Source organism: Dasypus novemcinctus, chromosome 3, assembly GCF_030445035.2.
Source record: "Dasypus novemcinctus isolate mDasNov1 chromosome 3, mDasNov1.1.hap2, whole genome shotgun sequence".
In the NCBI taxonomy this organism is placed as follows: Eukaryota; Metazoa; Chordata; class Mammalia; order Cingulata; family Dasypodidae; genus Dasypus; species Dasypus novemcinctus.
In genome coordinates this window covers 41,860,846-41,882,951 of record NC_080675.1, presented here as the reverse complement: position 1 = coordinate 41,882,951, position 22,106 = coordinate 41,860,846, and the positions used below count along the sequence as shown (strand labels likewise).

General features: G+C 36.4%; 1 protein-coding gene, 1 long non-coding RNA gene and 1 pseudogene across 5 annotated transcripts in view; all 3 read left to right on the top strand.

Moving 5' to 3' along the window:
- Window positions 1-22,106, top strand: part of RAD51B (RAD51 paralog B) — a 744,701-nt gene that overhangs the window by 396,460 nt on the left and 326,135 nt on the right. The window lies entirely within an intron of this gene.
- Window positions 1,000-22,106, top strand: part of LOC139438648 (uncharacterized) — a 156,073-nt gene continuing 134,966 nt past the window's right edge. Inside the window, exon 1 of the long non-coding RNA XR_011648316.1 lies at window positions 1,000-1,038. This is a non-coding gene — a long non-coding RNA (uncharacterized lncRNA). The remainder of the gene's footprint in view (window positions 1,039-22,106) is intronic.
- LOC139437876 (JNK1/MAPK8-associated membrane protein-like) lies at window positions 5,001-5,926 on the top strand (annotated as a pseudogene).

Here is a 22,106-nt window from a genome sequence, read left to right as displayed (position 1 = left end):
GCTGCAGTGAGTAGTCATGGGTTTTAGGCAGGCTGTTCACCTTGAGGATGGGGGATAGGTGCTGATCCCAGTTATGGGGGATAGTAACTCACAGTTTTCATTTCGGCTTCTTTATCTCTCATTCCTTTGCCCTCATGGAGGTTGTGCAGCACTTTCCTGGTCTGCAGATCCCTAAAGCATTTCTCTCTCAGAGAGCCTCTTACTTACCCTTCCTTCATTGTTTTTGTGAGAGATTTGAGCCTTGCCTACCTACTTCAATGCCATCCTCCTGGAAGGTGCTCTGAAGATATAAATTTAAACCTATTTGGTTTATTTGTTTATATTTATTTTGTAGGAAAACCACAGAGGGCCACTTTTGGGTAGCTCATGACCTCTAATATTGTTTTCAAAGTTGGAGAGAAATCATTGGAGAAACCCCTTCCTCTATAAATTTTAAACTATTTGTTTGTGTGTTTAGGTAGTTGGGATCTATGCTTTGATGGTCCTAGAAGATGTTGCTTGGACCACAGCTGGCTGTTCCTAAGACCATGAACTGAGAAAGAGCTTTGCCCTGATGTCCTATGGAATGAATAACAGGCAACAGTCAGGGAGACCTAGCCCATAGCAGATTGTTCTCACCACACCCTTCACGGGTCCTTTTTCTTTTTCCTTCTCCCACCCCATCCCAACTTGCTTTGACTAAACTCAATGAATAGGAACAATTGTGTGAGTTGGAAGGAAAATTTCTTAAATACATGAAGTTATAATGACTTGGTAAGTACTATAAAAATACTCTGTAGCTGACTTGGAAGTTGCATCATTCATGCCTGAGGGCAATATGGACTAGCCCCAAACTGTATAATTCTCCAGTGTAATATGAAGTAGTTTTTGCATCTGCCAAGTAAATGGTTTAGGTTTCAAACCTATGAAATGGCAAGCTATAATTGTTCAATTCCAGTGAACCACAGGTGTATTTACTTTCCTTCCTTTTCTTCTTACGGTCTTCTTTGCTTACTCATAAGCTGAACCAACTAGAGTGTCCTTGTATGAATCTACAAGGTGAGCTTTAAAGTTAGTCGATTCATTTTATTTGAATGCTTACTTTTATGTAGCACTACTCTTTTAAATGTACAACCTACTAGTTAGAGTATAAGTCTGTTTCATTTAGGGAAAACAGCTTCATCCACATATGTTGTAATAATGATAGAAGTATCATGTTATGATGACAGAACATGGGGAGTCAGAAAATCTGGATTGCTTTTTGGCTCTACTATTGATTCATCATGTGATCTGGGTTGAATCATTTCCTTTTCATTTAATTTCCATGTTTGCTAAACATGGATAATAATACTTTCATTGGCCACACAGAGGTGCTGGGAGAATGAAAGATAAATTCTCCCAAAACACTTTGAGTTGCTTAAAGACTTGTTTAAGCCAAAGTCGATTGCATTTTCTGTTTTGCTATTTCTTAGATTCAAATACCAGAGTAAGTTTTAGAAGTTATTTTTCATAACTTTTATTGGCAGGTAAGAAGGTTAGCATAATTGTTTGCATTTTTATGAACAAGGAAACTAAACCCCCAAGAGATTTGCTTATTTTGGGGCTTACAATGAATAGCTATTAATGAATTAGGGGGAGATTAGAGTATAGATGCAATGGCATTGGTCATGAGTTAATAATTACTGAAATTGACAATGGGGTACATGGAGAATAATTTTATACTTACCAGTCTACTTTGTGTATGTTTCAAATTTTAAGTTAGAAAGTAACCTTGATTTAAAAGATTATCCCCTGTTTTGATTTATGGAGTCTTTAAAAAAAAAACAAAACCATTGAGCTTCTTCATCTCTCAGGCCTAGACAAGTCTTTACTTTTCAGCAAAAAAAGTTGAAAAAAAAGATTTTTGTGTGTGTGCATGGACCTGTACACAGACATTTTAGTTTCTCATATTTCAATTTTTAAATTCTATTTCCAGTGATTTCTAAACCACTTGCTACTTTCAGTGTTTTTAAATCAATATGCTATTTCTTAGCATTGATAGATTATAGGTGTTTTTTTTCTTATTTCTGTTCCAGATTCTTGTCACCTTTCTTTGTCATTGCTGATTTTAGATTTTCATTTTCCCATTTCTGGAAATTGTTGGGAATTATAAGTGGTCACTTATTAACCTGATTACTTCATGCTTCAATGGACTTGTCAGTGGGTGGCCATGCAAATTATTTCAGCTTTTAGAGACGCAGATCAACCATGCTACACTATACCCACAACAGAAAGTTGCTAACCTCCCCTTGTAATATCTTATGCTCGGATGGCATTTGAAACATGTGAGAGTACTCTTAAAAAAAAATAAAAATCACCCTCAATCTAGGTCAGGGGTTCTTAGTCTTTTTTGTTCCATGCATCCCTTTGCCAGTCAGGTGAAAACTACAAGCCCCTTACTAAGTTCACACTGTACTGTGTATTATTTAATAAATACATCACACCTGCACCAACATGTCCCCAGAAGAATGTTGTTTTTTTTTTTTAATTTCAGTTCAAGTTCACAGACCCCTTGTTAAGAATGCCTGACCTATGTTATATTTACTAGTAGACTTGAATGGTTTCATAAGGCCAGATAATTTGCTCAGTGTTACATACCTCAGTACTGGCAGAGCTGGGACTTGAACCTGAGTTCTCCACTTTTCAATCTAGAGTTCTTAACTAGGTTGCCTGTCAAGTACATTTAGGTTGTTGATGTTTGTCAATACTAGCTTTGTCTCTGTTCTTATAGCTTAGACATTTTACTCTATTTTGCAATGCCATGCCATGCCAAGCCATATTGGAGTGTGAGGCAAAAGGAAAAATAAATAATGCTGATTCTGTATTTAAAATTTTTGATATTTTCTTTATCATGGATTTTAGGCATTGTTTTATTTATTTAGAATATTGCATTGAAATATTATTTATCTTGATTATTGAGATTGTTGGTACCCTCCTCCCCTTTAATTTTGCACCTGAGGTAAATGCCTTACTCACCTACCTGCAGTTCCATTTTTTTTCTATAATTCCCTTTTTTCAGCCTTCTAGCAATAAAATAAAATCAAGCTGTGGAACTTTTATACCCAAAGCAAACCCTTACTTTTGGCCACTTAAAAATGATGGGAGCAAACAAAACAAACTAGAATTTTACACGTTGGCTTGAATGTCGGTAACATAGCCTTATCATTTTTGGTTCCATGAATTTAGGCTTTCTTAGACTGTCTAGCAGTTTATTGAAAAGAACTCAAAGCTAAGTTGTGGGCTCTGTTGTTGATTCTTCACTGTATTTTTATTTTGGGCTTTTAAATAATTATATTTGTTTGATTTCTATAAACTGGCATTTGGGAAGGAAACTTTTTGTATGCTTAAGTATATGTCATTATTTTTACTTGGTCCTTTCAACAACTGTTCGAGGTAGCTATTTGTATTGTATAGAACTCTTTTTGTTCTATACAATATTTGTATTGTATAGAACGTGCATCTCACACTGACCTAAGTTATAAAAGGGAATTCATTGGCTAACATAACCAAATAATATAAAGGGTACGTTTGACTTCTGGTATTGAACATCATTTCATCAGGGCTTTTTGTCTCTTTGTTTCTTGCCTCTGCTTTCCACTGAGTTGATTTTGTTGTCATTTGTGCTTTTCCCACACAGTAGTTCCAGATTTATGCTCTAATAGCTTAGCAAACTCAGCAGAAAAGGAATACATCTTTCCTGATTGCTCCAATAAAAGTTTAAAATTGACTTTAATTGGCTCAGTGGGTCACATGCCCACCCCTGATCCAGTCATTAAGGCCTGAGGGATGCAGTGATTTCATTGGTTCAACCTAGAACAGGGACAGATCCAAGAGTGGAGGAGAGATGTTTCTCCTAAAGGAAGAAGAGGCTCCTTAAACACTGCCCCCCTCTGCCCTAAAAGGAAATCTGGACAAGCAAAAACAAATATCCACTCAAGTGTTATTATTCCCATTTCACAAGACTGCATGGTTAATGAGTGATAGACTTCTAATTCTCACTGAAATCTGCCTAACTCTGAAGCAGATCTTCTTTCTTCCACACCTTGTTGTGTCCCTCGAATACTATGCTGCTTTTCCTAAATGTGAAATTGTGATGGTTACTGTCCCTTTATAGCAGTGGTTTTTAACCAGGGGTAATTTTACCCCCAGAGGAAATTTCGCAATGTCTGGGAGACATTGTTCGTTATCACAACTATTGTGTGTGTGTGTGTGTGTGGGGGAGCAGGGAGTGCTACTGGAATCTAGTGGTTAGAGGCTAGGGATGCTGCCAGACATCTAAAAATGCACAAGACAGGCTTCCCCTCCCTGCCCAACCCCCCGCCCCACCCCGGAAGAATTATCCAGCTCAAAATGTTAATAGTACTGAAGTTGAAAAATAGGTTGTTGCATTTCTAGGCTATTACTATTAACATACATTTTGAAACAAGGTGTAATTTAGAGCAATACTGAAAGAAATTCAAACAAATAAGTAACCTCTCAGTTTAGGGAAACTTTGTTTTATTTTCCGAGCAGCCAACCTTAGACTACTGAATTCTCTTATTCAATGGGCAACTTGAAATAACACATACGTTCCTTTTATTTTTTATTTTTAATGCAGACTTCAGATTACTTCTTGGATATAATTTTTAATTCTAAAGCAAACCATTTAATTTACCCTCAAAATATAAATGTAAAGATAGTTTAAATAGAATTCATAATGCTTTAAAAATGAATTTAACCCAGAGTGTGGGCCCTATGGCTAGGTTGGCAGATCCTGGAGTTTCCCTGTTCTTGAGGGAAGCCTTTGAGCAGCCAGTGGCTGTCGATATTCAGTCAGCATGCCTTGGAGTTTATTGTGGGAAGACCCTGTTATTTAAAAATGATTCAACTGAAATATTTGGAGAATGTGGTTTGTGTCCAAGAGGACAGAAAACAAATGCCCAGAAATATTGTCAGCTTTGCACAGAATCTCCAAAAATTTATGATTGACTGTTCTTGGATATATGGCTATACTTTCCCTTGTTTTACATTGATTCTTTGCTGAATGGTACTCAGGGGAAAAAGAGAGTTCTGGTGCACTTTCCAACGTATCTCAGCTTATTTGAATGCAGTATGTCAGCTATTGTCATCTTGTAAGTGACCCAGTTGGTGGTCTTTATATCTGTTCATGTTGAGTATTGATGCTTTCTGATTGGTACACAATGCTTTACAACCCAAGTCCAGATTACCACATGCACTGTATGCTTGAAGCTGTCTACCCACCATATACCATTGTATTTATCTATTACACTTTCTGCTTGGTATTAGTGATGCTACTCTGATCTTTTCTGGTAAAGAAGATTGCATATGGGTTAGGGAAGTCTGATCTATTTAAAAGTATTTATGCTGCATTTTACTTCTTCCCACTTTGAACTGTGCTTCAGGCGGTTCGCCAATGCCTTTTATATTATGCCTTTCCATACATTATATTGGTGTTATCTTTGGTTACTCTGGAAGTGTACATGTGGAACACTGAAATAGAGAACTGCTACGATCTTCTGGTCAGCAAGAAAAAACTTATTGTTCTTTTTAGCCACTGTCTATAGAATAATTTCCATTTTCAGAGTGGAAAAACTAGAGCAAGACTGAGCTTCTTTGGCTTCAGTATCTATACCAGCCCTTTTTTACTTGTTCACCACTAAATTTACTGAGCCTTCTCAGATACTTCCAGAAGGAGCCAATGGACACTGAAAGTAAAATGCCAAAAAACCCTAACAAGTGTTCTTAATAAAAAAGTAAAGAAATAAAAAAACAAATTTATAAAAGTTTATCTTGGAAGCCCTTTTAAACATTTCAAAAATAGAAGATTCTATGCCAGGGGAAAGACTTATTTTAAAAACTCTCAGCCAAAACATTTTGAAAAATTCTAATAATAATAGGAGATTTAATGTACTAGATAATATACAGATATTTTCTTTCTATAATCAGGTATTTGTGGAAGAATAAGTAAGGAAGAATGTACATTTTATAGTTTATATCTGCTGACACTTAAGAAAAATCAACCTGTTTAATGACATGAAAGTAGTTTGAACTGTCTACCTCCTTGAGACTGCAAGTAGTTTCTAAATTGTGCAAATCTGAATGAATCTTAGGAAAGTTGTGCTTCTGTAGCCAAACCACAGATATGATTCCAATAGAATCATTGAATAATTAGAGTGATACCACAGATGGCATTCATATAAGAATCTTTCACAATCCAGCAAATCAAATTTATTGTTGGAGTTGGAGATTTTTGGGGCCAGTTTTGCATAAATAATTTTTCAGTGTTATATTTCTTATGCTTCATGATCTGTTCATGCATGGAATTACGAATCCATTCCTCTCTTCTGGTTCTGTTAACCTTATCAGACCCAACCCAGGTCAATTAACATTTCCTCTTTTTTCAACCAAGTCCTACTTGCATTGATATCTCACATCGATGATCCTCCTCCCACATCTCCTTACCACTTGAAGTTCTTCTGGCTTATGCCTGTCATCCCTACTGGCTTGACTTTACTTCTTCAGCTGACCATACTACCTAATTCAGGAAATACTTAGAGCTTTTTCCATTTCTTCTATTTTTTTTTTTGGCTTCTCTTTCCTCCCCTGTGTTATATTTTCCCCTTGCCGCTTAGTCCTTTCTCTTTCTTTTCCCCAAGTTCTACTTAGTGGCTCCATTTCCTTAAACCTCCGATTTCTTATTTCATGTCCTCATCTACTAGCATTTCTGATGTCCACTGTCCTAGCCTATTTAATGCTGTGTGTGTACTGACAGGCCATTTATTTGGTTTTAATAGAATCCCTGAGGCAAGACTACTACTTGGGAATAAGGCGGTCTTCAGACCACCTGATGATATTCTTAGTCATTAGAGTGCATGTTCCTTTGTCACATTAGGAGGATCAATAATATTTATTTACAAAAATGGAAAAATACCTTGATAAATGGTGCTGGATAAAATGTTATAATTCATTATTAATATAGTCCTACTATTTTCTTTGAGAAGATCTTGGATATTAGGAATTTCATCTCTCTCTATTTACAAGCATTTTCCTGGTGTTGTCAAAACTTTACTCTTCTCAACAGCTTTGTGGTGTAGGTTAGTATTCCCAGTTTTACAGAGCTGAGAGATGAGAGGTAGCTTAACTAAACAAATCATTTGACTTGTTTAGAATTTCACAAGCTAATTACAGAGCCCTTGAGTTTCCTGTCTCTTAGCTCACATGATGTGAATATAAAATGATTTATTCTGCATTCTTATTTATATGAATGCCTTAGAGCATTTCCTTTCCTTTAGTAATGAGACTATTACCTGGGAGAAACATTGTTAGGGTAGACAAGAAATGAACTAGGTACAATGTACCTGAATTTGATACTGTCTTTTCAACTGACTAATAATGGTGGGGGAGAGGGAAGGTTGTTGGTTCCTAAGTCCTCCTTTTGAATTGTGAAAAGTATATTCATTTTAGTCTACATTGGTAAAGTTATTTGAAGTCCTTTTAAAAAATCTCAATGTACAAAATTAAAATGACCTCTCCCCTTGCCTCCACTTTAAAAAAAGCTCCCAATGTTTGCTAGGGCAGGTGATCCTGTTGCTGAGTGTTGTGAAGTGTGGTGAGACCCAACCATGTCCTGGTAATTTCTTTTAGATTCCTAGCAGTATTTTCCTGTTGGGTTGAACTAGGGAAACAGCTTGTGGAACTGCTTTTGGTGCTGCCATGAGTGTGTTTAGGAATAAAGAGTGCATTCCAATGGTGTTGTTAGGGGGATGTTAGCTGTTTGGGAAAAATAACCCTTACCAAAGTTAATGGCTCCCACTAGCATTTTCAGTAACATGTACCAGATGTGGGTAGTTAATTATTCTCAGATCTGATAAGTACCTGCCAGCCAAGGCTAATTTTATTTTCAGTAAACAGTGGCCAAAGGTCCTAGCTGTTCATTTGATAGGATAGGGCCTGTTTGCACTTATCTATTAATAAAAGCACAACACTCCTTTAGTTTTCCTTTCCCAGGGCCAGATAAAACATTTCAGTCTTTCAATGTATTTGTCTTAGTAAATCAGACAAAGTAAACAAATCTGGTAGATTAACTTGGTAAACAGAGAGTGGTTAAGTGTTACCTTTGGAGTTTAGCTCAATGCCCTATAAATAGCATTAATCGCCTGGTATTTTCAATAACCTTTATGGAGTAAGACAGGTTTTTTTTTCCTTTCAACCATTAGGGATATAAATGTGTTTCTTAAGTACTTTCAGATGTCCTATTGTAGGAAGATTTGAAAATCAATTTAAAATGAAATTTATTTTTTGTCCCCTTTGTAACTTATTGGGTACTTTGCATAAAAGTGTAAACCTGAAAACCTCTGTGATTCATCTCAGAAGGAAAGAGAAGTGCAAAGTGGCATGCAAAGTTTGCCATACTGAGATAACTGCCTTTGAGAGGTTTTTGAGTTGGATGGAGCAGTGAAAGAGGGGTTCAGCTTTATGGTGGAGAGCGGGGTAGAGAGGCAGAATGATCCTATTAATGTCTGAAATACTATTTATGTGGATGCTTGTCTTGTGAGAACTGGCATGAAACAGACTCATTATTTCCCAGTAGCCAACAAAGCACTGTTTTATCAAAGTGACTTCTAGTCACTCCAAACCTGAATGAGATTTGTTCTGGGGACTTGTTGGTGCACAGCCCAAGACCTGTTGCCAGCTCTCTGTATCATCTTGTCTTCCTTATTAAACTTCCTTTTTCAGCAATAATCAAAACTTCTCTTTACCAAGACATATTATCTTTTGCATTGACTTTATGCTTGTGGTTGTAAGTACTTTATAAAACTTTTTTTAGTTTTGCATGCTCTGTAATAACCTACCTAATTGGCTAACATGGTACATAAAAGAAATAGAGGAGTGGCTGAAAGGCCTCAGAGAAAATTCCCTACTCACACCCCTATCCATACCCCTATGATGATTTCTACATTAATATCTTATTCTCTAAGAGGGTGGCCTGGCACAATGCCATGAATATAGTGCTAGGTTCCCAGCGGTAACATCTAAATGGTGATTGATGATAATAGTGTAGGGGAAAGAGTACAAACCAGGAGTTTGGAGATCTGTATTCTGTTTCCGCTTCGTTTTAATGACCTACAGGCACATAATTTCTCTTCTTTACATTTTGTATCTCAGTTATACCATGAAGATAAAAGCCCTAGTCCATTTGCCTATCTGACAGGCATGCTGTTGGAAATAATGAGAGGAACTATAAATTTCTTACGGTCCCAAGGATGAAAGGTACTATAACCAATTGGTACAAAATATTTATATATAGTTCAAAAGAATAAGCCTTTGAGTAAAAAAATTTTTGTAATATATTTGCTAGTCTTGCCTTCACCAATCATTTGCCATATTTAATTGTTTTTCTCTTTTAATTAGACCCAGAGTATAGTAAAATTTATGGCATGACTTTCAGAAGGAGTCATTTCCTTATCTGCACCACTCTTCAATTAAATAATTTTTTAAATCTTTAAATCAAATTGCATCTTCAAAATGTTTTTGGTTTTAAATGATCTGAGAATACTTTTCTGGTACCATAGGCTATATAAAGTAATGGGGAAGAGAGCATTAGAAAGTGATGAATTCTTAGTTCCAGTAAGCACCAAAATGCTAACGATTCCCAAATCTGTGTTTATACCTCAGATCTTTTTCCTGAACTCCAGACCCATAAATCCAACTAACTAGTCACCTTCTCTACCTGGATATCCTACAGTAATTTCCAGCTCAGTGTATAAAAATCAGTATCCTATTCCTGGATTTCTTCCCTCTGTGAATGTGATCACCATGCACCTCATCTCTCAAGTCAGAAAAGCCTCATCCCATCTCCCCAAAGTCTGTAGATTTCACTACCTTAATGCTTCTGCCCCTTCTTTCCATCTCCCTATTGCCTTAGTTGCATGTTGCTATAAATGTCTTCCTGCCACCAATCTTACCCCACTCCATTCTAGTCTCTATACCATTTCCAGATTATCCTTTCTAAAATGCAAATGATAAATGTTACTTCTCACTTTAAAAATTCTCAAGTGCCTCCTTATTCCTAAAGGATAAAGTTTAAACTCCTTAATTGGTTATTGAAATCTTAACAATCTTCACATTGTTTCTTGTCATCTATGCTCCAGCCATATTGAAAGTTTTTATGTTTCTAAGCATGCCATATTAAACTCTATCTACTCTCTCCACCTATTTTTTAAATTGGAAACACCTATTTATCTTATAAAACTCAATGCCAGCATCAATTCCCATATAAAGTCTTTTATAACTCCAATGGAATTGATTACTCCATTCTTGTATCTGATTATACCTGTTCATATTTCTTTCATAGTTCCTGTGACACTAATGGCACTTGTTTTGTCTATGTTTTACTTTTCTGACTTAATTACATGAGGAGTTATGTCTTGTTCATCTTTGTATTTCCGTGTACAATTCAATGGTTGACACAGAGGTAGAACTTGATTGACTTGATTTGATGGATAGATACATGGATAGATAGATGAAATAAAGGGTTTCGTGGAAATGGCTTTAAGAAACAGATTAAGATTTGATAGGTAGAGTAGGCCATTACTTAATTGGTATGATTAAAGTACTAACAGATATGCTCCCTTTACCCCTATACCTACCCAACAATTTCATGACAGTCTGAAATTTCACTATGAAGATTCATTTGTAAGGATTGATTTTCCCACTTAGCACTTTATAGTTACAATGCCTTTCCACAAGCATTATCTAATTTAATCTTAAAAACAAACTTGTGAAGTGTCCTCTTATTATATCTACTTTAGAGTTGAAAAAATATATAACTCCCAAGCAATTCACTGATCTGCCTAAGAGCACTCCATTGATATATGATGAAACTAGGATTTGAACCTAGGTCCACTGAATTGGACATCCTTTCCTCCTTAGCCTCTCTCTGTCTTACGAGGAGACATTAATCCATTAGCAGTTAAATACCTTAGTGTATATTGGTTGCACAGATAGCTTTCTCTGTGTCAGCTCATTAAGAACAGAATTTCTGAGAAAATCAGAGAAATTCAGATAGGAAGAGGTCCTATGGACATGATCACTTTGCATATGGAATCTTATTAGATTTAATAGACATAGCGTCTAGAATAGGTCCAAAATACAAGACAAAACTTTCAAACATTGCCTGGCATGGAGACCTTTTATGCTTTTGAAGATGATACTGGTGATGGTTTAGAAGTAGTTTTTTTCTCATAAACATATAGCATGATAAGGCAGTTTTCTTCCTTATCAATCTAAGTGGAACATTATTTTTCTAGACCTCAGATACCAATTCTCTCCTTCAGACTGTTTTCCTGAGCCTTGAGAATGTGGCATGATTACATAAGCACCCTGGAATTTAGATTAAACAGCATTCAATTTGAAAATCTAATCACATCATCTACATATCATTAAGTTATAATAGGCTGATTGATAGGGGCTAAAGCTGTTTTTGCCTGGTGCTACATGCCTCTCACCCAGCCAGCCTTTTCAAACCAAGATGTTGATAAAGGGGTATATAAATCTTAATAGTGGGAGACAGTTTAAAAGCATAGTTCACTGGGTAGGGTCACACCCACTTAAGTGACCTATTTTGTATACTTTTCAAAAATAGGTTAATTAACTTAATAGAAATAATAGGACTCTTGTATTGATGTGCAATTACTACTAAAACAAGTTTTTTCTTTCCAAGTGAACATGATGTTCATGAAATTGAGGGCATAATAGCCATGACAAGAACCAGGCTTAGCAAGGCAGGTCATGTTCAGTGAGTCCATTTCAGACTTGCTCTTCAAAATCCCCTTTTATTCCAGGTCCTAGGACATGGGCATACCTCCACCAATGCAGTTTATTCCTGGCCCTCTCCTATTTCAGTTTTCTGAAGGGATTATTGTAGCTGTTGTTATTTTCCTAATCACTATAACAGCAATTTATATAGCTACTATTCCCTGAAGACTCCAGAGTATATACCAAACTCCATGAATTTTAGCCTCTGTTCTTTTTAATCTCAGGCTTTCTTCATTCTTCTAATGGATAATTCCTCTGGCAACATGAAAGTGTCAGAGGAGGCTGCCATGCAGGAGACAAGAGAACGTCCAGGCCAGAATCATACACAGGACAGGTTATATTTTCCTATATAGACTGTTTTCATTTTTTTGGCTTAGTGCCTGATTCTCATGTTCTGTTCCCAAAGCATTTTATCCTACTCTTAGACCTCTCATTGATAGTTACAATCTTCTTATTCTGTTATTGACCACTAGCTTTGTATAATTTGATTTTTAAATTCATGTGTTCCTTAATATATTCCCCCATTAATGTTTTTTTTAATATCTTAAGCTGAGTATGTGGGTATTTATTATATTACTCTTCAGACCCTTTTTGTATATTTTAAATTTAACATATTATATTGAAGAAGCTAACTCCAACCCTCAAACACCTCTCTGTGTGGCTATTTCTGAGACCTAATGGTTTGAAATCTTCTGTGGCTCAGGTGGTCTCAAGAGGAATTAGTGATACACGTTCAAAGGAGAGCAGGTTATTCTTGCCATGATGACTGCATTTTGAATTGATGGCTGCATTTTGGACTGATGGATACATTTGCATTTTGAAATGGAAGTCTCAAATGCACTCTTAGTTCACCTCACAGTAGTGCCATTTCTGCACTTGCTTATACTGTCCTACCAACACAGCTTTTTTGAATGGAAGCAAGTTTTTTTTTGTATGTATGTATGTGTGCATGCACATGTACACATGCAGAACAGCAAAGAATACTGTTCCTTGGAGTCTTAGCAGAGATGGAAAGAACCAATTAACATCTCCCTGCTTTAGGTTCTTCACATGGAAAATGACTTTCTTACAGAGAGTTGTAATGATTAGGAAGTTTGGCTTTTTTTTTTAAAAGATGTATGGGACCTTGTTCATGGGAAGCAGGTACTTAACTGCCCCCAGGAAATTCAGCTTTCTAACTTCTTGTTTAGAGCATGGGCAGATGAGCATAGAACTCTGATTTTATGCTAAGTGATGGGTCATTTCACTGCCCAGAGCAGGAGGGAGCCCACCAACTTGAACTTGCTATAGTCTTATATTTCCTAAGCTAATGCCACTGATTTTCCTTCCCAAGCATTCTCCCTAAAGGTTAACAGCACCGCTTACTTGAAAGCAAAGATTTCAGTTCTTATTTCTTCTATGTCCTCTAATTCTGACTAGTATAAGGTCCAATTCAGAGCAAGCCTTCATTTAAAACAAATTATTTTGCTGCAAAATGTCTGACTTGGGTTTAGGAGAAAATGAAGCGTTGGGCAGGTGAACTACTGCTCACAGGAGAATTAAAATCAAGAGGGTATCTTTTTTATTACTATTTTTCCAATAATAAAAGTATTGTTCCTTTTTGGAAATTTGGGGAGCACAAAAATGTTGAAAAAAGAATCACCCTTCCAGTCCCAGGTATATATGCCTAAGATTACTGAAAACAACTTACATACAAATGTTCAAAGCAGTCAAAAAGTGGAAACAACCCAAATGTCCATCAACTGAAGAATGGATGAACAAAATGTGGCATATCATTTGACAATAAAGAGAAATGATGCTACAAATGGATGAACCTTGAAAACATTATGCTAAGTGAAAGAAACCAGTCAGAAAATACCACATACTGTATGATTCCATTAATATGAAATGTATAGAAAAAGTATCTATAGAGACAGAAAGTGGACTAGTAGCTGCTTAGGGATGGGGGAGTTCAGACTTATAGCTAAAGAGTACAGGGTTTCTTTTTGAGGTGATAAAAATATTCTAAAATTGATTGTGGTGATAGTTGCACAACTCTGTGAATATACTAAAAACCATTGAATTGTTTTCAGTGAGAGAATTTTATGAGATATGAATTATATCTAAATAAAGTTGTCATAAAAAAAGTCAATTACCTATTACCTCACTGAATAACTACCATTAATAGCATTTTGTCCTATTTCTTTCTGGTCTTGTTTCATATACATTTAAATTTTTGTACAGTTTAGCTCATATTTGACATACAGTTTTATATAGTATTTTCACTTATGAACATTTTCTCATTCTATTAAAACCTTTTTGTAAACAGACTTATAATGGCAGCATAATAATCTTTCTCATAATTTTAACATTTTCTGTAATGGTTCTTTTAGGTTGTATCTGTTTTTTTCACAATTGTAAGTAGCAAGTTGCATTTTGGAAAGGCTATGAATCATTTACATATAAAAGGCTTATGTTATAAAATAGTTTGGGGAGTAATACCTTCATTGAGTTTAGACCAGGGTCTCCAGAAATTAAAGTTTCATGACCTGGTTTTGGCCTTTGGATGGAACAAAGTGAATTTTCATCAGGAATCACTGAAAGGTAAGTCCCACCTCCTCAGGGAGAGTTTTAAGCCAACATTCAGGTTATCACCTCCTCCACATCCCAGCAAGGAACAGAAGGCGCTCACTTTTCTCTGTGAACAGAGGGACTAGTTCTCTGCCTGATTGAATTCATGTATTTATAAGAGGTTCTTGTTTTCTTGAAGAGGCTCTATCTTTTTTGAGCGTCATCATTTTCTCATATTTGTAATTCTAGAGCATGATAGAATGCAAGTGAAATAAGGCATTTCTGTGGTAAAATCTAATTTGGAGAAAAGGATTAAAGTCTACCATCTTTTTCACTAGAATTTTTTATTTTATTATTTTCTAAAGAAAAAATTAAATGCTGTGTTTTAGGGAGTGATTACCTTTGATCTTGATCATCATGTTTCAGGTTCTTAGTTTAGGTGGATGTTTTCACCTTTGTATCATAGCCATGTTTAAATTTGTATAGCCACCAGCCAATTTTAAAGTACTTCTTTCCATTATATTCTGTTAGGCCTTCAGTTGAACAATATCTCCAAATTTCACTTTGTACCTTCCCTTATCCCTTAAATCGCCCAGTTCTCATTTAGAAGGGACAAAGGAAATGCTTCTAGAGTTGTTGAGAAGAGGATATGGTTCCTGTAAGTTTTTCTGTCATTACATTCTTAACCTATTACATGTATATTTGTCTTGTCCTTACTGACTTGACCTCTGATCACATTGCAAAGTACAAACATATTACTTAAGGAAAGGAGATCCAGATACTAATGGGTTTATCCCTTCATTAGCGAGTGCTTCATTCATAATTTCTGTATTCTAACTTGGGAGGATAAAAAGCCTAGCTAGATTAAGAGACTTGTCTAAATCACATAACCATTCTCAAGAAGCTAAGAGCAGGATTGAGAACTCTTGCCAAACTCTTCCACAAGAATCCATAAATTTGTGCGAGCTCATTCATATAATATGGAAGAGATTGTTTCAGCATGAAAAGTAATTGAATTTCTCTGTATCCAGGTTGAACTGATATTTTCCAAATTTCAAGTGAAGAAAGACCCTTAAAGAATTTAAGAGAATTAAAATGGTGTGACCTGAACCATGGTTCCTTTCCCATCCAATTATTTCCTTTTAACCACTGAAGGCTTTTTATGCTTAGCTGGGTATGTTTCCAGCTACTGAAGTCTTAATGTTATGAAAGAAATAAGATACTTAATCCTGTGAATAATTAACCTGCATTGGCCTCTTTCCCCTGTAGCTTGCCTTTCCTGTACTGTAGTCTGTTTACTCATTTCTGAGCCAGATCTCCAAGGTCTCTTATCATTGCAGTGTAGGAACACCTGGATGGTAGGGAGTTAGGCCTTTTTTTTCATGGAAAGATGATGTGATTGATTATACAGCTCCAGGAATAGGAATTTTTCAAAGTTTTTTTTTTTTTTTTTAAAGCTTATTGCTTCTGAAAACCTAGTTAGTAAAATACCATTTTTCAATCTTACAGATAAGGAAGTTGAATTCAGGGAAGTTTTGACTTGCCAAAAGTTCCACTGCAAGGCAGTGGCAGAATTCAGATGACGGGTCTACTCTTAAATACTTAGCTGAGTGTGTAACCCATTGAGGCATGATTTTGGTTCTTAGTTATAAAACCAAATTGGGCTAACTTGAGCCATTTGTAGTTAATAAAGTTTTCTGTTTGATCTGTTGCTGCTGAACCCTGGGTCAGACTTAAAGATAGGATGATATTCTTTACATTCGTTGCACAGAGCTGATTGCTATCTTGCCATACTGTCTGTGGGAGCCAACCCTAGCTTGAAGCCCAAGATCTTGTTCTCCAAGACAGCAGTCAGTAAGTGTAGTGAGGCCTAACTGAGGAATTAACCAATTGGGGTGCAAATTTTCTTCATGTGAACAGAATGTCCTAATCAGGATTTCAGAGGTACAAGAACACAGTGATTACACATTGATTTAGATTACAAGAACAGAGTGATTTCACATATTTTTAGATTCCAGGGTCTGGGCACCTTCTGTGGGATGATTTAGGGTATATGACTAATTTCGTATAAAAGTCTCTAGGCCAGGGCATAGATGACCTTAGCTTCTCGGTAGAGGGAACTTAGAGGAGAAATAACTTTTACATTGTTATATTGAAGAGAAGCTGCCAGATATAGGGTGGTATCCATGATTCCTGGCTTCTTTCCTTGGGCTGTAATCACTAGACTACATAGATAAATATTTACATAAGGAAGAATACATAGCTTTGAAAGAGTGAGGTCTTAAGATGGAAAAAATACACAAAATACTTCTACATTGGTCATTATGTTGACATCTGTGGCCACATATTGGTCCATGAAGGGGAAAGTTCTAGCCACTGAAACCTCAGTCACTAGGAGCTTACTCTTCAGGGCATCTTTGTAATTATGGCACTGAGTAGCTCAAGGCTTAGAATATTTCTTCATGATGTTTCCAGTTTAGCATGGACTATGTATGTGATTAACAGCTGCCTATTAATTTCCACTTCCGCCTTATCTTCCTAATGATGTTAACACATCTTGCTTTCTGTTCTTACTCTCCATGCAGTAGTTTTTACTTTGCATGTTCAGATTCCTATGGTGGAGTGGTAAGTTCTACTTTCTGGTAGGTTTTAGAATCCAGGACAGTCAAGTGATAAAAGTGGTTCCAAGAACAGCAATGGGAAAGAGACCAACATCATTTTGACTTAGACAAGGAAATAATCTTGACGTACCTCAGTGTCTCCCAGTTAAGATAAGAGCAACTTATGTATAGTGCCTTGAGCCCTTTAAAATTGAGTATATGGGCATATATACTCAATTTCCAGTGTATCAGGGTAGGGTACACTGGGAATACTGGATAATGTTGGAGTAAAGCCAAGAACATGTGGATGAGACTCCAGTGGAGCCAAGACCAGGGAACATTGGATTGGATCCAGGGTAATGACTGAAAGACTATTCCCCTGTTATCCACATGAGTGACTCCTTCATCCCTTCAAGTCTGCTCAAATATCACCTCAGTAAGGCCTACAAACCTACACTGACCCATCTATTTAAACTTACAATGAATTGAATGGATTAATTGAAACCTCATGTTGATAAATCTTCTTTTTAGGGACTGCAGTGTATTAAGTAAGAAAATTTAACTCTATATGTGGTAAACTTAATAGTACAATCCACATCTAAGTTTTCAGTTTTATGCCCTTGCAAATAAAGGTATTCTATATAAATATTAATAATAATTGCCCATGGGGAAGGAACAGAATGTTCTCTTCCTTTCCCCAGCAGTACTTTATCTCTCTTGGGATGGGAGTCAGCATTTCTTTGAGAAGGTAAACTATCAATGAAATAAAGCAATAGATTGATTCAGTCAAAAAAAGTGATCTTTATGTAGACTGATATAGGACATTTTCACACTTCATTTGTTTCTTCCTGATATTTTGTTTTTTTCCTCCCAACTGAAGCATGCAATTTCAAACTCCTTTTTCTATCCTTGCACTGTCAGCAATAAAGGAAAGAATTCAAGGTGCATTTACTGACTCTAAAGAAAGTTGGTGTGCTTATAATACAAATAAAACCTGCCAAAGAGGTATAGTATTTGAGTTTCATTCGTCATGCAGAGTAATTTAAGTATTAAATGTATCTGACTGATTGTTTACATTTTAGTTTTTTTAAGCATGGCTTATACAGATCTGGTAAATGTGCTTGTCCCTGGCCTTCCCACCTGTATTTGGGGTGACCACATCATACCTCGCAAGCATAGCTGGCCGGGGAGAGCCTTTACATGGGAAAACAGTTAAGGAATACCTTAACTATTAACACCATAACAGTTATGGTTGTGTGGGAAGAGTGATTACTGACTCATTTTGTGACACTTTTCTTTCTAAATCAGTGCTTGGACATGATACTGTGTGTGCCAGTGCCTCACCAGTAGATCTGGGGTCCTTTTGTAGTTCCCAAGTCAAGTTCAAGTTTTGGAATTACAGTGTCTGTTTAAATTCCAGGTTGTTGAGAAAAGCTAGCAGTAAGTACGTATTGGATCCTCTTCTCCTAGTCAATTTGGACTATTGGTGAATGTGTGAATCACCTAATCCAGGCTCAATGCTTTCTGTACCTCTTAATTTATGAATTCTGTCCAGTTAAACTCTTAGGTCCTCTACTTCTTCCACTGCAAAATCTGGCAGTTCAAGTAAATGGTTTCAAGATCTCTCAACTACATATTCACTTTTTAGAATAATTGTAAAGAATTTGCAATATTTATTATCAAAGTGTTACCCGGTGTTCTTCCCCTTACTCTTATATCGTGGTAATTGATGTATTAGTCTCCTTTCTGCACCCACAAATAAATCGTCTAGAGCAAGGGTTCTTAACAAGGGGTCAATGAGCTTGACTTGAAATTCAAAAAAACGTCATTCTTTTTGGGACACGTTAGTGCAGATGTGATATACTTATTAAATAATACACTGTCTAGTGTGGGCTTAGTAAGGGGTCTGTAGTTTTCACCTGACTGGCAAAGGAGTCCTTGGAACAAGAAAGGCTAAGAACCCCTGGCCTAGAGTTTGCTGTAATAGGTTGGATCTTCCTGTTGAGCTTGGACTCTGTTTGAATGCTATGTTCTGTTAGCTGGGTTCTCAGAATGTATATGCTGGCTGTCCAATCTCTCAAATCCTTAACACATCTCTAGGAAATGAGGAAGTGGCCCATTTTCTCTCTTAGGCATGCGTCTTGAAAAACACATCAAGTATCACCTATCTATTTTTCTAGAGTTTTGCATGGATGGGTAGAAAGTGAGGCACAGAGAGATTTAGTAATTTGTCCAACATCCCACAACAGTAAATAGTTGTCCCTGGTCCAACTAACTCCACAGTCTGTACTCTTATTCAATATGTTATTTTCAAAAGTTAGCTCTCAAATTCTTAGCCATTCATTTCTAGAAAATGAGATAATAAAATCTAGTGCTGAAATTGGGCATCAGGAAATTCAGAATTCACTTATCAGCTTCACCACTGACTTAACCTTAGGCAATTCAATCATCCTTGGATGATTTTTCCAGGAGGAAAATGAGGATCATGATGTCTGTCACTCAGGGGTAGAATAAGCAGTAAAAATTCCAGCAAAAAAGAATCTGTAAACTCCTTTGGTCTCCAGAGAGAACGAACATTGTAGGAATATACAGTGTTAACGTTTCCTATTGCAAACTTCTGGGCACATCCATTAAAAATACAAAAAGGTAAACTTTAGACTATGAATTTCTTGATTCTGGGAATTCAAAGGTAACCAACCTTGAAATAAATAGCTTCAGCAGTGCCAAAAGAGGATAGGGTAACGGAATATCACACAGGTAACTACCAGAGAAGGCTTCTGGACTGCTTCAATTAGCAACAAGAGTATGTATTCCATGACCCCAGAGTATATTAATCAACTGCACTATGCCAAGACTGAGCTCTGTTTTTTTTTTTACTGGAGAACTGTTTTAAATCACTCTCTTCATGATGTTATCATCAAGGTTGCCATCCACAGTTGAGGCACATCACAAAATCAGTAAAGGATCTTTATTCCCAGAATATAGCTATCAGGAGGAGCCAAGAAAACTAATATTGAGGATTAAGACTTATTTCTGTGAAAGGTTTTTCTTCCAGACCCTAGAATGCCAGAGTGTATATGCCACATAAATTTCCAAGGACGAACAGTACATAGTTCTGTACACAAGCATATTCAGTAGTGTTTCTCCTAAAAATGTTTAAAGTCACCACCTTTTTCTGGACACCAGAAAGACACCTAACCATACCAGCAGTTGCCTCTGCCTAGGCATGCAGATACCTAGGTGTTTTGTTTGTTTGTGTGTTTTTAGAATAATCCTTGTTGTTGGGTAGTCCAGAGTGATCCAATTATGTATACTTTACTGATTGCCATTTACCAAAATCTGCTTTTCAAGTTTAAGTAGATTTACTTGGCTATAGACTTTTCCTTTAAAACATGCAATCAGTCACATGTGGCTATCTTCTCTCTCCCAGAATGGAGCTTACCCATAAGGAGAAAATATATAAAATTGTTTTAATTTTGGCATTATCATTGAAAATTGGCCAACAGCTCTAAACTAAGAAAGAGAGAGAGAGAGAAGAAATGGAAATTAAAAAAACAAACAAACAAACCACCCAAGTAAAGGCTTAAAAAATCAGCTTAAGCTTCTGACAACACAGAAATGTGACTGAAAGCAAACTTAGTAAAGGTTAAAAGAATTTAACTTTCCCACAAGTGGTTTAAACTTTCCAGCCTTTGACTAACTTTTTCACCCTGTTCTATCTAACGGTCATTGAGCCACTCTTGAGACGACCAGGTATTGAGCACACTTTGAAGAAAGTTATTTTACCTGAAGACATTTTCCTACCCAGGTATCTTCAACAGTTCAGTGCACATGACCTTGGCATTGCCTGAAAGATGGAAGCTCATCCAAGTAGGTAAAATACCAAGTATGTCATCTTGGCACTCCTTTCATAATGCCCTTTTTTCTAACATTGAGTTGGTGACTAGGTTGCTTTCTTTATTTTGCAAAAATCAGGGTGTTCTCCTCCTTCCCTGCCCTGGGGCTGTTTTGACAATAGCAAGTATAAACTGAAAGCCATACCTCTTTGCAAAGGAAAGACACAGCATGAATAAATTGTTAAGTAGCTTTTAAAGATATTTAACCCTTGGACCCATTTACCAAAATTGCATATAATTATTGTTTTCTGGTGACCCAATTTATTGAAATATTCTTTCTGAAGTTATAGGGGAGAGACTTATTGTTTTATGTACTTTATCATTATTTTGGTTATACACCACTTCCCATTTTTAGTATGCTGTGCATACTTTTTTTCCTGTAGTTGCTTCCCCTAGTCTCCTGAATGAAGAAATGGAGTTAGCTACTTGTTTGAATTTTTACTGGGAAATAGCATTGGAGATTGGATTAAGATTTCCATCATCCAAGTAATTAGGCTATATACAGCCTGTTGAATCACATTCCTTCTCAAATCCTTCTTTGTTAAATTTGAAGGTCAGGCCTTTTGAATTTCCCCTATTCCTTAAGTCAACAAAGAAATTTTTAGGCTGTGTCTGGAGGGCTGAGACTTCTTTCCAGTGCTGGCTTGTAGCTAACATACTGGAAATTGGCAGAATGTGGGGGCAAGGGAAAAGAGAATTTTCAGTAAAACACCATGAAAATTTCCCCACACTTTTATCACATTCATTTCATGGCCCCTGTTTTGTATGGTTGGCAACTGATGTTGTTTGGGTTGTAAAATAAAATAATTGTACACCACTTTTTCTGGCAGACTCAAGACAGGATTCTTTGAGGTCAGAATTAGATCAAAGTGTTCGGTTTTGTTGAAGAGGCTGAAATGGGAAACACTTTGAAGGAAATGTGTAGATAAAATTGCTGCCCTGGTCTGAATCACAGCAAATGCCAAGTGTCTGGGTATAGAAGAATTGTGGTCATGTGTTTCTATATTGTGATTTTGACATAGAGCAGGTGAGATCATTGCTACTCCAAAACCCCTTCTGCCTTCATTAATATTTCTCCTTTATAGATAAAGTATGTGTTAAGCATTTCTTTTATAGGTAAATTACTGTTTCCAGTATGAGTTAAGCATTTCTTTTATAGGTAAATTACTGTTTATTGGTATATGATTTCCTTGCTACACTAGAATGTGGTAGAGATTCTTAATTT